Consider the following 18,551-nt stretch of genomic DNA (forward strand, 5'->3'; position numbering starts at 1 on the left):
GTAATATACTTTTAATTTAAAATTTTAAGTGGGCAGTCATAACTGATTTAAGGTCCGCTTTTAATGATTTTAAAATAAAAGTGTATCCTGAAAGTGAAACAAAAAAATTGATTCGTCACCTAAAATTTGGGAACGAAAGAAAAGGAAATGTTCGTTTATTTAAATTTATCGAAAAGGTTGTTATAATTTTTAAGATCTGGTCTTGATATTTGTAAATAATCGAACATTCTTTATCTTTCTAAAATGACTTGGTAACTTTAATTTAATTTATTTGAGTGCTTTTGAATGTTTTTAAATTTACATCTTTGTTCTATGGGATCAAAAATCAAATTAAATTCGAATTTGTAAAGTTCGTTGCAAAGACATTAATTAATCGACTAGGTACCGTTTTAGGGCGTTGTGAGGGTGCTAATCCTTCCATGCACGTAACTGACTCCCGAACTCAGATTTTGGTAACGCAGACATTAATTTGTTGTTTTAATTAAAATTAATTTTTATTTAAAATAACAAACATTTTTGGGTGCATAATCACACCCTAATCAAATATTGGTGGCGACTCTTCAAACCGTATTTTTTGATCGTAAAAGGAAATCCAATATTTTTTGAAACGAGTGGTATTTTAAATCACATTTGTTTTTAAATTAAAAAGAGATAATTAAAAATTAATGTGGTTCTCAAATCTCACCTTTTAAGGAAAAATCGTTTCGACATAGATTATGAACGAACTTTGGTTTTTCACCGATTAAATATTCTCCATAATAGTCTTGGTTGTAAAAGATACCAGCAAAAGCAATCTTCCTTAAACTGCACCTCTGCTAGTGTCAGTTTAAACGTCAGAGGTTTCATTTTCTAAACACAAAATCCCTTTCTGTGGTGGAACATTGCTTCCTTTGATCTCAGCCCTACGCAACGCCTTATTGACAATCATTGTACGTTTCAGCCAGGCCAAAAGGGCTTAAACTAGGGGATTGCTTCAGACTTGTTTAGTGGTTTTTGTTCATATGATTTAATCAACCACATCACTGCTAAAGAGCTTAAAACTGGTAGCATCAAGAACCAACTTCCTGATAGAGGAGAAAGCTCCCATGATCCCAACACCGGTGAAGACGACTATGATTAGCAGATTGATCCAGTAGGTGAGGGACAATTTCGAGCGCTTGTAGGTCATGTTGTAGAGAAGCATAGGGAGGATGAAATCTAGAGGGATGAAGCCAATGACACCTATTACACCATTGATGTCACCGAAGAAAGGAAGCATTGCTGCCATAAACCCACAGAATACGATGTACAGGGTCCGAAGAATTAGCCTGGGGATAAGATTCCTCGTTGAAAACATCCCTAGGTTTACATCAACTGATTGCTTTTCCATGATCTCATACGCAACTTGAGAGTAAACCTGTGTTACATGTATTGGAGAAATGTTAATTGAAAACAGAATTCAGATCATGCAAATCTCTCCATTTTAACAATGTCATACAAGGCCAATGGCGAATAGCTGCAAAAGAACAAAGATAACTGCAGGGCCAATGACTATTGTTGGGGCCAAGGTTGGTCCATCATCAGGCATTAGACTCTTGAGAATGTTTGAAATTTGTTTCCAAAAGCCTAGTATCCAGAAGCTGTGTAGAAAGTAACCAAAATTACACTATAACACATTAGGAGTTGTTGAATAATCAGGTAAAGAAAACGGAAAGAACACAAGAATTTTAACGAGGTTCAGCAATGTGCTTACATCCTTGGTACCTTAGGCGGCGCTAGAGTTTTTATTCAATTCAATTCAATGTCTCATAGGTTTAGGTTACATCTCCTTTTATAATAAATAAACTGTTGAAAACATTTTGATGTTTCGATATAACAAATTAAATTAAAAGAATTTTAATTTTGAAAAAGATTTTTCTAAGCATATTCGATATATTAAATCGAATATCAAAATATTACTCAAAGTATTTCAAAGTTCATTTTAAATCCTTACTCAAGTGTACAATTAAGTTTTAAATCTTAAAATAATTTCAAAACGATTTTACAAAATATTTCGAACCATTTCAAAGCGAAAAATTCCAGATTGCTCAGAGGGAACCGATTCCCCCCAAGGGGGTACCGATTCCCCCCAGGGGTACCGATTCCCCCCACTGTTCAACGATCGAAATATTTGAATTTTACACTTAGGGAACCAATTCCCCATTAGGGGTACCGATTCCCCCCACGCTCCAAGCAGAAATATTAATTGTTTTCACACTTAAACGGTTCCAAAAACTTCATTAATGATCTCCAACGTTCAGAAGTGATTCAAGGTGTATTTAAGCAAGCTTAGAAGCCATTGATCAATAACAAGAAACATCAAGCAACTAGAATCAAGAGAGAATCAAAGAGAAAGCATCAAACCTCAAGTTTGAGCATTTCAAGCCTATCTTTCATTCAATATTCATTTTGCTTTCAAGAACACTTATTGTGCTCAATTGTATTCATTCTTGAGTGTTCTTTTCTTTGTTCTAGAATTATGCAAACAATCTACCTTGTGAGGATTTCATTGTAAGTTTGCAAATTTGTATTGTTCTCTTTGGGAGAGAGTGTTCTCAAGAATTTGGGATATAATTCTTGAGGGTTTGTAAGGTTACTATTTGTCCTCAAAAGAAAGACAAATTAGTGAATTTGTGGAAAATCCTTAGTGTGGATAGCTAAGGTAGTGGACGTAGACTTTGGTTGAGAAAGTTGAACCACTCTAAATCGCTGTGCAAATTTCTTTTAATTTTCTGCAAAAGCTTCCACCAAAATTTTAATTGCCAATTCACCCCCCTCTTGGCCATATTCGTCGATCGATTAACTCAACAATTGGCATCAGAGCCTAACTCATTTGAAGGTTTAATCACCTCTTGAGTCGATTCGGGAAGAGTTACATCGATAATCAAAGTCATCAATGGCCTCTACTTCAAACTTCGACTCCGGTCTCGATTCGATGCCCGTCAACAAGCCTCCTTTCTTCACTAGGGCTAACTATGCCTATTGGAAAAATAGGATGATGTACTTCATTCAAGCAAGTGACATGAGAGCATGGAATGTCGTAGAAGAAGGATACATCAAGCCTCTCACTCATCCAAGATTGTGGAGTGAATGAGAGACAAAAATGTTCCAGCTCAACTCCAAAGCCATCCATATCATATTTTGTGCTCTTGGACCAGATGAATACGGAAGAGTTTCATCTTGTACAACCGCCAAAGAAATATGGGACAAACTTCAAGTCACTCATGAAGGTACCGATGATGTAAAGAAATCTAAAATTAGTAATCTAACGCATAACTACGAAAATTTCAGGATGAAACCAAATGAAGATATCAAAGCTATGACGGATAGATTTTCAACGATTGTCAATGGTCTCAAATCATATGGAGAGATAATTTCAAATGAAAAGCTTGTGAGGAAGTTAGTATACTCCATTCTAAAATCGTGGCTATCAAAGAAGACGACAATCATCGAGTCTAAGGACCTAACGTCCTTAATTCTTGAAGAGCTAATCGATTCACTCCTCACTCATGAAATGATGCTTGAAGATGAGGTGGACCTTGATAAGATTGAAGAGACACCAAAGGAGAAGGAGAAGAAGAAAAACATTGGAGTTGCTCTCAAATCCACAAAAGATGAGAGTGATTCGAATGAAGATGACGATGATGAGGAAATGACATTGTTTGCCAAACGGTTTAGAAAAATGATGAGACCTTACCGAAGGAGAAAATTCAAATGAAATGAAGGCCTCAAAAATGAACCAAAAGAGAAAGACCCGATCATTTGCTATGAATGCAAAAAGTCGGGGCATGTCAAATATTATTGCCCACAATTGAAGAGAAAGGGTCAATCAAAGAATAAGCACAAGGATCTTGTGGCTACATGGAGCGATGAAGAAGGTTCCGATGAAGAGGAACAAGAAGTAGCAAACTTGTGCTTGATGGCATTCGGGGAAGATTCTAAGGTAACCTCTAACTCATCTGATTTTGATGATATATCATATGATGAGCTATTAGAGGAATATAATGGGTTGGCTTCGGATTATGAGAAATTGTTTTTAAAATATAAAAATGATGTTTCAAAATTGAAAAATAAAAATAAACTCATATCCAAAACCAACAACGATCTTGAAAGTAAAATCAAAGATTTACAAATCAAACTAGAAGAGTTTGAAAAGAAAATTTTGGATTTGCAAAATTTACTTTCAAAGGTCAATGATGATCATCAAAAGAAAATTGATGATCTTAAAGCTTCTTTTGATAAAGTTGGAACAAATTTGAAAATGGAGAAAATTCAAAATCCAACTTTGTTAGAAAAAGTTTTAAAAACTACAATCATAGAGGTCCCCAAAGAACCTCTAATGGAAAAATCGTTAGAAGTATAAGGGTTCCTAAAGAGCTCATTACTAATAAAGATAAGGATATCCTACACAAATGGATACCTAAGGGGACTAGGATTTTGGAAACTAATGGATATGGACCCAAAAGAATTTGGGTACCAAAAATTAGAAATTAATCTATGTTTGTAGGAAAAAGAGCATTGCTACAAGGTACGGGAAACAAATCCAAATTCATGGTACCTTAATAGTGGATGCTCAAGACACATGACCGGAGACAAAAGCCGGTTCATTGAGTTTAAAGCCAAAAATGGAGGAGAAGTGACTTTTGGTGATGATTTAAAATGTCACATTGAAGGTATTGATACTATTGGTAATACCTCTTCCATACAAATTAAGAATGTTTTATATGTGAATGGATTAAAGCATAATCTATTGAGTATTAGTCAATTTTGTGATAAGGGATTCAATGTCATATTTGATATTAATGGTTGTAAAGTCATTGACATTGCATCTAATCGGGTTATGCTTGTTGGTCATAGAATAGAAAACATATACATGGTGCATTTAGATTCTATTAATATGACTAATTTGTGCCTAGTTGCTAAGGATGAGCATGATAGCTGGTTATGGCATAGGAGACTAGGACATGCTAGTATGAGTGTTTTGCAACAGTTAGTTCAAGGAGAATTGGTTCGAGGGCTGCCTAAACTAAAATTTGATAATGATAAAATTTGTGATGCTTGTGCTAAAGGAAAATAAAAGCGAGTTTCTTTTAAATCCATTAATGACGTATCAACTAGTAGAGTATTACAATTGATCCATATAGATCTTTTTGGGCCAACTAGGATTACTAGCTTGGGTGGAAAACAATATGCATTTGTCTTGGCATATGACTATTCTAGATATACTTGGGTTCTATTTTTAAGTACTAAAGATGAAGCATTAGAACATTCATCACATTTTCAAAAATAATCCAAAATGAAAAAGGTTACTCTATAACTAGTGTTAGGAGTGATCATGGCACTGAATTTGAAAATCTTGGATTTATTGAGTTTTGTAATTCTAATGGTATTAGCCATAATTTTTCAGCACATCCCTCAACAAAATGGAGTTGTTGAGAGGAAAAATCGAACTTTAGAAGAAATGGCTAGAACTATGCTTTGTGAAAATAATTTGCCAAAATATTTTTGGGCGGAAGCCATAAATACCGCTTGTTATGTTGTAAATCGAGTAATGATTATGTCAATTTTAAAGAAAACTCCATATGAAATTTTCATAAATAAAAAGCCTAACATTAGCTATTTTCATCCTTTTGGATGTAAATGTTTTGTTTTGAACAACGATAAAGAAAACCTTGGCAAATTTGATGCTAAAAGTGATGAAGGAATTTTTCTGAGTTATTCCTTAAATTCTAAAGCTTATTGAGTATTTAATAAAAGAACTTTAGTTGTAGAAGAGTCTATACATGTTGTTTTCGATGATAATCCCCTTCCGAGGAAGGATTCTTGTGTGAATGATGATGTAGGTATTATAAATACAAATGACGTTAGACATGACGTTGAAGAACCATCATCAAATGAAGAAACAAAAGATGAGGTAACTCATGATCCTCTTGAGAATCCAACCATTGAAGAAAGGGAAGTATCTTATCCAAGAGAGTACAACTATGTCAAGGATGGTGAGATTATAGGTGATCCATCCAAAGGGGTAACAACTCGATCTTCTCTTAGAAATATTTGTAATTATATTGCATTTATTTCATGCATAGAGCCTAAGAATATTAAAGAAGCATTAAAATATGAACATTGAATTATGGCTATGCAAGAAGAATTAAATCAATTTGAGAGAAGTAAAGTATGGACATTAGTTGAAAGGCCTAGTAATAAATCTACTGTAGGTACTAGATGGGTATTTAGGAATAAGCTTGATGAGAATGGTAATATAGTGAGAAACAAGGCTAGACTTTTTGCTCAAGGGTATACTCAAGAAGAGGGCATAGACTATGATGAAACATACGCTCCCATAGCTAGGATGGAAGCAATTAGAATGTTATTAGCATTTGCATGTTTTCATGAATTTAAACTATATCAAATGGATGTTAAAAGTGCATTTTAAATGGTTTTATAAAAGAAGAAGTGTATGTGGAACAACCTCCAGGTTTTGAAGATTCAAAATTTCCGGATCATGTTCTTAAATTGACAAAAGCACTTTATGGTTTAAAACAAGCTCCTAGAGCTTGGTATGAAAGACTGTCAAATTTTTTAATTGAAAAAGGTTTTTCAAAAGGGAAGGTTGACACTACATTGTTTTTAAAGTATAAAGGTAAAGATTTTTAGTAGTTCAAATTTATGTTGATGATATAATATCTGATTCTACTAATGATGTTCTTTGCCAATAATTTTCTAAGCTAATGCAAAGCGAATTCGAAATGAGCATGATGGGGGAGCTCTCATTTTTCTTGGGACTCCAAATCAAGCAAAGAAAATATGACATCTTCATCAATCAAGCTAAGTACGTCAAAGATATGCTCAAGAAGTTTGGACTGGAAAATGGGAAACCTCATGACACTCCAATGAGCTCTTCTACAAAGCTTGACTTGGATGAAGGAGGTAAATGTGTAGATGTTAAATTATATAGGTCAATGATTGGATCTCTACTTTATCTAACTTCAAGTAGACCGTACATTATGTTTAGTGTTTGCTTATGTGCTAGATTTCAATCATGCCCTAAGGAATCACATTTAATAGTTGCTAAGAGAATCTTTAGATACCTTAAGGACACTCCTAGTTTAGGACTTTGGTATCCTAGAGACTCTAGCTTTAGCTTGCATGCCTTTTCTGATGCGGATTATGGAGGATGCAAATTAGATAGGAAAAGCACCTCCGGTACTTGCCAATTCCTTGGAAATATGATGATTTCTTGGTTTTCAAAGAAACAAAATTGTGTTGCATTATCTACCACTGAAGCCGAATACATTTCAGCTGGTAGTTGTGCACAAGTTTTATGGATGAAACAACAACTTTTTGATTATGGAATTGAAGTAAGTACCATTCCTATCAAGTATGACAATACTAGTGCTATTTGTCTCACTAAAAATCTCATCCAACACTCTAGAACTAAGAACATTGAAATAAGACATCACTTCATTAGAGACCATGTCACTAAGGAAGATGTAGTTCTAGAATTTGTTGATACTTTGCATCAATTAGCGGGTATCTTTACAAAACCTTTAGACAATGAACATTTTTGGACACTTAGGAGAGAATTAGGTTTAACTGACCTATCTTCATTTAGTGTTTAAAATAAATTTAGCACTTTTAAGAATAAATGAAAAATGCTTATAATAATTTTTGATTGCATTCTTTGCTATTAGTTAGGGGGAGTTTATGATTTTTGATGAAAAATTAACTTTATGTTCAAATGTAGTTTAAGAATTAATTTGATTGATTGAACATAATTAATTTTTGATATATGAGTTGCCAATACCACTGGAGAAGATTAATTTAGCATTTTTAGTGTTTAAAATACATATTTTTAAATTATAGGGCAGAGGGAATCGATACCCCCTTGAAGGGGAACCGATACCCCCTTGGGGTTCTGGTTTTATCGGGCAGAACCCTTGTTTTTTGCTCAAACCTTATTTTCTTCTCTTCCTTGCCGCCGTTTCCCCTCTCTACTCTCCCTATCTCCATTTTTGCCTCAAATCAACGTTTTTTAATCGTAATTCTCTTCAAATATCATCTCCTAAACCTGCTAGCATCATTAAAATCGTGCAAACAACATCAAAATTCACTCAATCTCATCTTTCAAGGTAAAATTTTCTAAACTCTCTATTTCATTGATTTTGAACATATGACTAGTTTTAATTAGTTCTAAATAGAAATAGTGATCAGACATTGCTTATTAGTGTTTAAAAAATAAATTTTTACAACTAATTTCATCAAAAACACAAGATTTTTCCAAAATTTTTGAAATTTTTGAAATAAATTTTTTTATTGTGTTTTGATTGAATTACGTTGTTGTTATAAAAACTATACATATATTGATTTTCAAAACCTTATTTTTCAATAAGTTTTTCGAAAACTTTGCCCATTAAGATTGGTTTAGAGAACCTTGAAATATTGATAACTCAATTGAGTTTTGGGATTAATTGAATTGCATACATGTGTTTTCTAAATTGCAGGTTATCCATTCTATTCCGATTTCCTAAACAATGTCCAATCCTAAACGTGCTAGGTCATCATCTAGTCGCTCAAACCGTCAACCAAATCCACCTCCAAATCCTCCTCCTATTCCTGAAATTCCAATTCCTAATCCTAATCTCATTGATACTAATATGACTATCCAAAACTCGTGCTTCAATCATCCTGGTCTTAAAAATCATCATTTTTGGTATTATCAATATTTTGACTCTTATAAAATTAGAGAAGAACGTATCCCTTCTCGTCAAGCTATGATATATATCGATTTTAGATATCTTCCTCTTTTACAAGAGTGGAAATTTGATAAACTTTGTGACCTTGAACCTATAGTTTACCATCAACTTGTTCGCATATTCTATTATAATGTTGTTTGTATTAAGAACCGAGCTCAAACCAAAACCATAGCAGTTCGTTCCTATCTCCTAGGACAATTCATCCATCTTGACTCGACTTACATAGCTAATGAATTAGGATTAGATAATGATGGTATATCAAATGAAAAATAACTTTTAGGTTCTCGTTATAAAAGAAGGGATAGTGTGAGTGTCTTAGATCTTCATGATCTTTTTCTTTATCTAATGATTTCTTGGTTGTTTCGACCATCCGGAGGTCGGTACTCTACTCTTTGTGCTTTAGATCTTTGGTGGTTACATTGTTTCCAAAACAGTATTAAAATAAATCTTCCTGAGATTATTTTTACTGAAATCGTTGAAACCGTAAACTTAGTACCAAATAAGAAACTTTGTTCCTCTCTAGTTTATGGTTGCATTCTAAGTAATTTGTTTTCTAAAGCCGGGCTTAGAGTAGGACTAGATGCCATCTTTCATCTCAAGAAACAAATTAATCTTCTTTCCTTAACGAGAGCGGGATGGATAAAGAATAAGGACACCAGTGAATGGGTTTGATCTTCTGAAGATACTCCGGGAGCTAGTTCTTCACGAGCTCCTCCAGCAGATACCGACGATCCCAAACTTGAGCAATTAATGCAAGATATTGACGAAGCCGACGATGAGCCGGAACAACACGAGGAACAATCTCAACAAGAATATCATGTACCTCCATATTTTCAATCATTCATGGAGACATTTGATTTCCGTTATGCATCCTTTGATTCTCGCTTCACTTCCATAGAATCTTACTTCTCGACTATAGAAGCTCAACAATTGGAAATTCTCCGAGAGATGCGTGCAAACAATGAGGCAACCAACACTCGTATTAATGAACTCACTTATGAAATGGCAGCTATGCGGGCTCATTTCCCACCTCCCGATCCTCCTATGGATGCTTGAACTTTAATCTTTGCTTTGCTTGTTTGGATTAAACTTGGATATTTGCATTATTGTTATAACATTTTGAATGCTTTTGGATTGTTTATTTTTGGTTGTTCGAACTTATGTTTAATACATTTGATTTGGATTTTGTGTTTATTTTGCATCTTTAGACATATATGACCAATTATCCATTACATGTTTATGAATATTGATTATGAAACTAATGGCTAACGGTTCTCTTGATTTTGATCTTAGCAGCTTAAACTATATATATAATCAATTGGCTAAATGATTTCAAAACCTTGTTTTAAATTCTTTTACGAATCTTTTTGATTTAACAAAAAGGGGGAAAATGTTATTAAATTAAAAGAGGAGTTTTTGAAGAGGAGTAGTGTTAAAGTAAGGGGGAGTAGTATTTTTCAAAATCAAAATTCATTTTGAAATTAGAAAATCTTAAAATGTTTTGTTATATCAAAAAGGGGGAGATTTTTGAAAACATTTTGATGTTTCGATATAACAAATTAAATTAAAAGAATTTTAATTTTGAAAAAGATTTTTCTAAGCATATTCGATATATTAAATCGAATAACAAAATATTACTCAAAGTATTTCAAAGTTCATTTTAAATCCTTACTCAAGTGTAAAATTAAATTTTAAATCTTAAAATAATTTCAAAACAATTTTACAAAATATTTCGAACCATTTCAAAGCTAAAAATTCCAGATTGCTCAGAGGGAACCGATTCCCCCCAAGGGGTACCGATTCCCCCCTGAATGGTTTGGCTCCGAGAATTCCAGTATGCTCAGAGGGAATCGATTCCCCCCACTGTTCAATGGTCGAAATATTTGAATTTTTCACTTAGGGAACCGATTCCCCAATAGGGGTACCGATTCCCCCACGCTCCAAGCAGAAATATTAATTATTTTCACACTTAAACGGCTCCAAAAACTTCATTAATGATCCCCAACATTCAGAAGTGATTCAAGGTGTATTTAAGCAAGCTTAGAAGCCATTGATCAATAACAAGAAATATCAAGCAACTAGAATCAAGAGAGAATCAAAGAGAAAGCATCAAACCTCAAGTTTGAGCATTTCAAGCCTATCTTTCATTTAATATTCATTTTGCTTTCAAGAACACTTATTGTGCTCAATTTTATTCATTCTTGAGTGTTTTTTTCTTTGTTCTAGAATTGTGCAAACAATCTACCTTGTGAGGATTTCCTTGTAAGTTTGCAAATTTGTATTGTTCTCTTTGGGAGAGAGTGTTCTCAAGAATTTGGGGTATAATTCTTGAGGGTTTGTAAGGTTACTCTTTGTCCTCAAAAGAAAGACAAAATTAGTGAATTTATGGAAAATCCTTAGTGTGGATAGCTAAGGTAGTGGACGTAGACTTTGGTTGAGAAAGTCGAACCACTCTAAATCGCTGTGCAAATTTCTTTCAATTTTCTGCTAAAGCTTCCACCAATATTTTAATTGTCAATTCACCCTCCTCTTAGCCATATTCGTCGATTGATTAACTCAACATAAACTCTAGTACATATTAACAAAAATAACCTTGTACCATACCGCGGGGCCGTAACCCCTGCACCCCAACACACATAATCGTAACCCCCACTACGAGACTTTCTCGATATATTTATGAGCCATACCTAACAAATCTCCACCTTGGCGAATATCATGCCCCTTAGGAAACATTCAATGTGGGTTGGGTTACCTTACTTATTTAACAACTCGAAACACTCAACAAGTCCAAGCAATGCATGAACTTGTCTGTAGTAACTGGCTTGGTGAACATATCAACGGCATTCTCAATAGTATGTACCTTCTGAAACAAATTTCTCCAGATGCAACCAACTCTTTGATCTTGTGAAACCTTACATCAATATGCTTAGTTCTAGCACGATATACCTGATTCTTAGCTAATTGAATAGTACTTTGATTGTCACAAAGCAACTGAACTCCACCTTGTTGAACACACAACTCATTCACTAAACCAGTAAGCCATTAAGCTTCTTTTACAGCTTCAGCCGCTGCCATGTATTCAGCTTCAGTTGTAGATAATACCACAACAAATTGAACAGTAGACTTCCAACAAATAGGCCATCCACCAAGAGTAAAGACATACACTATCATAGATCTTCTATTATCCAAATCACTCGCATAGTCTAAATCCACATATCCAACAACCAAAAGATTATCCCACTGACTACCAAAATAATTCCATGTCCCACAGTACCCTTTAAGTACCTAAAGATCCACTTGACTGCTTCCCAATGTTGCTTACCAGGTTTAGACATGTACTTACAAATTTGACTAATAGAATGAGCTAAATCAGGACGAGTACATACCATTGCATACATCAAGCAGCCAACAACATTAGAATACGGAACCTTTGCCATATCTTCAGCTTTATTATTTGTCTTAGGGCACTGTTCTGATGAGAGCTTAAAGTGATTCGCCAATGGAGTACTCATTGGTTTTGTGCTACTCATCGCAAACCTTTCTAGCATTTTCTCAACATAACCCCGTTGAGATAGCCACAGTTTCCTTGAGTCGTTGTCCCTGCAAATTTCCATTCCAAGTATTTTCTTTGCAGCACCTAAATCTTTCATATCAAATTCTTGACTCAATAAACTTTTCAAACCGATAACATCATCCATGTTCTTCGCATCAATTAACATATCATCAACATACAATAACAGAAAAATAAAAAAACCATCATCAAGGCTCTTAACATAGACACAACAATCATACCACATCGCTTGTAGCCAATCTTGATCATATAGGAGTCAAACCATTTGTACCATTGTCTCGGAGACTGTTTCAACCCGTACAAAGATTTCTTCAATCTGCAAACTAAATGCTCGTTTCCAGGTTGAGTGAAACCTTCAGGCTGCTGTATATAGATATGCTCCTCTAAATCACCATGAAAAAAAGCAATTTTAACATCCATCTGCTCTAAATGCAAATCCCAACTAGCCACCAATATAAGTAATGCTCGGATTGAAGTGTGTCTGAACACAAGAGAGAAAAATTTCATCATAATCAACTTCTTTCTGCTGTGAAAAACCCTTTGCTACCAAACGAGTCTTGAACTTCTCCCCCCTCTTTTTCTGTTACTACTGGTTTATTCTTATACACCCATTTGCAACCAATCAACTTCTTACCCTTAGGAAGACGAACCAACTCCCATGTACGATTGTGATTCAAAGACTTCATCTCCTCAACCATGGCAGCCATCCACTTGTTGTTTTCCTTACTAGTAACAATATCATAAAAAGTAATTGGATCATTACTGATAACAGTAAGTGTAAAAGAGACCAAGTCTTCAAAACCCAATATGTTCGAAGGCTTTATATTTGTCTGTCTCACCCTGTTTTTGGCGAGACTATAATCATGCAAATCATCCGTAGCAGAACCACCAGAAGTCGGTTGAGAAGTTTCTGTTTTCTTAACTGGAAACTGCTCGAAATCCACCACTGTCGTGTATTTCTTCTGCTGCAACATGGGTTGTTCATCAAAAACAACATCTCTATTGATCATAATTTTCTTTGCAACTGGATCCCAAAACTTGATTCCTTTGACATCTTTCTTGTAACCCAGAAAAATGCACTCATTCAATTTTGCATCAAGTTTGGATCTCTCATCAGCAGGTACATGCACATAAGTAGGACAACTAAAAATCTGTAAGTGATCAAAAGTAACATCATGACCAGTCCATACATCTTCTGCAACTTTCCCAGCCAATGATGCCCTTGGTGATCTATTGATAAGATAACACGCTATGTTAACAGCATCTGCCTAGAAGTGTTTGGGAAGTCCCACATTCAACTACAAACATCTGGCTCTTTCATTCAACGACCTGTTCATCCGTTCCTCAACACCATTCTGTTGTGGTGTCTTACGCACTGTAAAATGCCTTTTAATCCCATGCTCCTTATAGAAGTTTAGAAACTATGAATATGTGTACTCTGTACCATTATCAGATCGTAAACACCTGATTTTTCATCCTGTTTGGTTTTCTACATCAGTTTTCCACAACTTGAACTTCTAAAAAATGTCAGACTTTTATTTCAAAAAATACACCCAAACTTTCTGTGAAAAGTCATCAATAAAAGTAACATAATACCTAGATCCACCCAAAGACGATATCATGGAAGGCCCCCATACATCAGAATGCACATAATCAAGAATCCCTTCAGTTGTGTGCTTTCCAGTCTTGAAACAAACTTTAGTCTGTTTACCAAGAACACAATACTTGCAAAATCTAGCTTACAACTTTTAACACCATGCAACAAATTTCTTTTATGTAATTCAGTCATACCACGTTCATTAAGATGAGCAAGGCGCATATGCCACAGTTTGGTAGTATCATTACAGGACTCAACAGAATAAACTCCACCTACAAAGGTACTCCCTAATAATTTGTAAATATTCCCTGCAATCATCTTTCCTTTCATCACAATTAAAGCTCCTTTAACAATCCGAATGGTTTCCCTATCCTCAACAACCTTAGGGATAAAACCATTCTTGTGCAAAGTGCCCAGAGAAATCAAATTCTTCTTTAAATCTGGGATATGCCGAACACCACACAACGTCTGAATAGAACCATTATACATCTTAATTCTGACATCACCAATACCAACAATATTGTAACATCCATCATCACCCAAATAGACAGAACCAGAATTAACCGATATGTATGTCGAAAACCATTCCCTATTTGGCGTGATGTGATAAGAACATCAAGAATCCAAGCATCCATCAATTGAGTAGTTGAAATAGAGAGCACATTACCCTCACTGCAATAAGAATTGTCATCATCGACCATATTCACATACTTGGATGAGTCATCACGCTTCTCATCAGTTTACTTTTTCAACATCGGACAGTCTCGCTTCATATGTCCCGCCTCCTTGCACTTGTAACAATGAATTATCTTCTTATCCCTAGATTTGGATCTAAAATTCTGCTTCCCAGACCCTGCCTTCTCTGGATTCCGTCCACGGTCTCGATTACCCTTGACATATAAACTATTAGCTTGAGAGTTTTCCCCTGCATTCTGCTTCCGCTGGTCGTGAGCCAACAAGGCTGCAGTAATCTCTTCAACTTTGATAGTCTCTTTCCCATATGTAAGAGTAGTCACCATGTGTTCGTAAGAGGGAGGCAACGAACACAACAAAATCATCATTTTATCTTCATCCTCAATTTTCACATCAAGCCGAGCCAAATCAGAAATGATTTGATTGAAGATATTCACGTGTTGCGCCAAATCATGATCATGTTGCATCTTCAGTCCATACAGTCGCTGCTTTAGATACAGTTTAGTCGTTAAGGATTTAGACATAAATTGACTTTCTAACTTCTTCCAAATTTCATCTGGAGATGACAGATGCATGACGTGATACATGACCTCGTCCGCCAAACATAATCGTATAGTTCCTGCCGCTCGCTGCTGTAATTCTTCCCAATCTTCCTCCTCCATCGACGCCGGCTTTGTAGGTCGTAAAGCCTTCAAGATCCCTTACTGCACCAAGAGATCCTTCACCCTTGTTTTCCATAATCCGAAGTTACCCTGACCATCGAATTTCGTAACTTCAAATTTAGCTCCTGACATCTGATACCAATTGTTGAATAATCGGGTAAAGAAAACGGAAAGAACGCAATAATTTTAACGAGGTTCAGCAATGTGCTTACGTCCTCGGTGCCTTAGGTGGCGCCAGAGTTTTTATTCAATTCAATTCAATGTCTCATAGATTTAGGTTACATCTTCTTTTATAATAAATAAACCCTGGTACATATTAATAAAAATAACCCTATACCATATCGCACCCCAACCCACATAATCGTAACCTCCACTACGACATTTTCTCGGTATATTTATGAGTCATACCTAACAGGAGTCCTTTCATCATCTTACCTGTAGCAGGTGGAGCCATTATTGCCTGTATCAAAAGACAATCTTATTGAAACCAAAACCAAGAAGCATATGAAGGTTTATGTAAGAATGTGAAGTTTACTTGTATTTCGGGAAGAATCTCATTCCCAAAAATGGCAGCTATTATGGAGATAGAAGTGAAGGCAATGAACATCCTTGATGAACTTTTAGATTCCAATGAATAGTCTCTTTGAGGGGCGTTTTCAGATAGACCTGCAGCACCAACAGAAGTTGTTTAAAGTCCGAAAATGGTTCCATAACACTTTAACCCACATTTTCAACACAATCTAAATCCTGTTTAAGCTTTAAACATATAAAAAAACTGGAATTAAATATTAAAGTCTGTTCATCTAACTATAAGGCCACCTTGGGTCCAGCATTGAATGACAAGGTTACATATAAGGATTGAAAGTTCAATGATTTTGTGCACCTACGTGGATACAAGCAGCAACCAGCCAACGAAAAGGAATGTGTAGACCAAGCTGAGAACCATAGAAGCAAAATTGAGATGTCTGAGGGAATGGAATGTTGACATCTGAGAAAGAACTATCATCACCCCCGTTACCATTATTATGAACTCGTACAGTTTCAAGGATTTGTTGGGGGAAAGGTTCGAATACATGATCTTACCACATTAACATAAACAGAATTAGAGAAATAATTCAGTGTTTTTGTAATACAAATGAAATGACAGAAAGCTAAACAGAAACCATACACCTTATATAATCTCTTATGTTATTACAGCATCAAAAATGAAACATTAATATCTTATGTTATTATATAAGAAAAAAAATGAAAATGAACAACAATGGTGCGCTGATATAATCTCCGACTAGACTTGTACTTTAGTCGGAGTGAACTCGATTATATCCTCACCGTCGAAATCAACCTTTGTTTATGATATTAATCTCTACAATCATTAATCTTTGGTTTCTTAATCTACACCGCCTAATCACATGTGTTATTATCAAAGCTTGTCACCAATGCCTTGTTGGAACAGAAAATATCTTCGGTAATGCTATGTACGCAAACGACGCTATGTGAACCAAGTGTAGCATGTTATTAGGAAAAACTCGAGGATTTAAAGTGGATCTAAAGAAGAAAGACAATAAGGAGGACACGTGAACTTTTTTCTTTTTAAATTATCAATTTAGACTTGTTAATGTGTTAATAAGAGTTAACAGTCGTGGGGTCAAAATCAAATGAATTGATAATGTAAGGGATCAAAATTATTTTTTTAACCGATAACTAAAATCGAACATACAAAAAACATAAGAAACCTTTCGTATAGTGTACCCATTTGATCTTTTTATTTTTATTTTAGGAAATTCCATTATTCTATTATCAAATTTAAAAATTCAAACTCAACTACCGTAAGAAATTCTTCTATTAAGTGCATTAATGTGATAATTTAAAATAAAAATAATAAACTTGGCAATCATTCAACACAAAAATTGCATTATAATGGATCTGAATTTGGTAGAAGAGTTTATATCGTGTTTGGTATTATATTTTTTTTTAATTCGAAAAAAAAATCCTAAAAATAAAATAAAGGGATAAATTTAAATATACAAAGAATGCATGTGCTCAAAGTATATTTTAACCTTAATAAAATTGAAATTAAGTATTTTCGTCCCTTCTCAAAAATTAGTAATTTAATTAAAATTAAATATTACACATTTTAAACTTTAATCGCCAAAAAATTTATAATTTTTCTATGGTATCACTTCGAAGCTTGTTTTAATTCTTTTTAATTAAAGGCTAATTAAACCGAATTATTGAATTTTCATTTGGCTAATTGGTTTTGTATTTAATAAGAATGAGGTTTATGAAACTGCCTTCAAATGGTGAAGAAGAGAGAGTTAAAAAAAAAAAAAGTTATATCATTATCAAAGTTCCACGAGGAAGTATCTGAATGACGCACAATAAGGTTTTCCTCTGGGTGCACGTTAGCAAGGCTAATGAATCCTGAAAACTCGATCATGTCTCCGGCGTACAATCTTCCAGTCTCGGTATTTTCTTTCAGTGTCCCCTCTGCTCTGTTCGATTTTCTGGTTATCTTCCTTCATTGGTGACCTTCGATGGACTGGAGAAAGCTTTTTGGATGCTCTGAGGGTCTTGGCTTGGAATTCCATCCGCCTAGGGTTAGCGAAGAGATTATTTCTGTTCATCCTCCTCTTAAAGTTGGGATTGAAGAGTGGAAGCAATCACTTATTGACCAATTCCTCGGCGCTGCCCCTAACTTTGTTGCAATGCAACACATTGTCGATAATCTCTGGAGGAAGGCTCTTGGTGGCAGTAAAGTCTAGGTAAGCTTCACTGGGAATAACCTTTGCATTTTTTTCCTTTAAGTCTGAAGTTATTAGGGATTGGATTCTTGAAAATGGCCCCTGGCATATACTGAATAAGCCCCTAATTCTCAGAAGATGGGAACCAAACTTGAATAGATTGCAATTTGATTTGTTCCGCATTCCCGTCTGGGTTCACCTTTTCAACGTTCCCTTAGAACTCTTCTCTAGATCTGGTCTGAGTTACATTGCTAGTGCCATAGGCTCTCCCCTTACTATGGACTCTGTAACTGCTGCTAAATCTTATATGAAATTCGTGAAAGTCTGTATCGAGATTAGGGTTAAAGATATTATTCCCCAATACGTGAAAGTGGTCCTTAAAGATGAAAAAACCTCCTCACTAGTTGTTGAGATACCTTGGCTTCCCTCTAACTGTAAAAAATGTTGTGTATTTGGCCATAGCGATAATAACTATCATGTTCAGAAAATTCAAGCTCCTTCTAAACAACAAATCTG

The 18,551-nt window shown here is 34.9% G+C and overlaps 1 pseudogene; it reads right to left on the reverse strand.

Annotated features, from left to right (window-relative positions):
- Positions 1–919: 919 nt before the first annotated feature.
- Positions 920–17,816, reverse strand: LOC120193610 (annotated as a pseudogene).
- Between the last annotated feature and the right edge of the window lie 735 nt (positions 17,817–18,551).

This window comes from Hibiscus syriacus, unplaced genomic scaffold (genome assembly GCF_006381635.1).
Source record: "Hibiscus syriacus cultivar Baekdansim isolate YM2019G1 unplaced genomic scaffold, ASM638163v2 tig00116996_pilon, whole genome shotgun sequence".
NCBI classification, from domain to species: Eukaryota; Viridiplantae; Streptophyta; class Magnoliopsida; order Malvales; family Malvaceae; genus Hibiscus; species Hibiscus syriacus.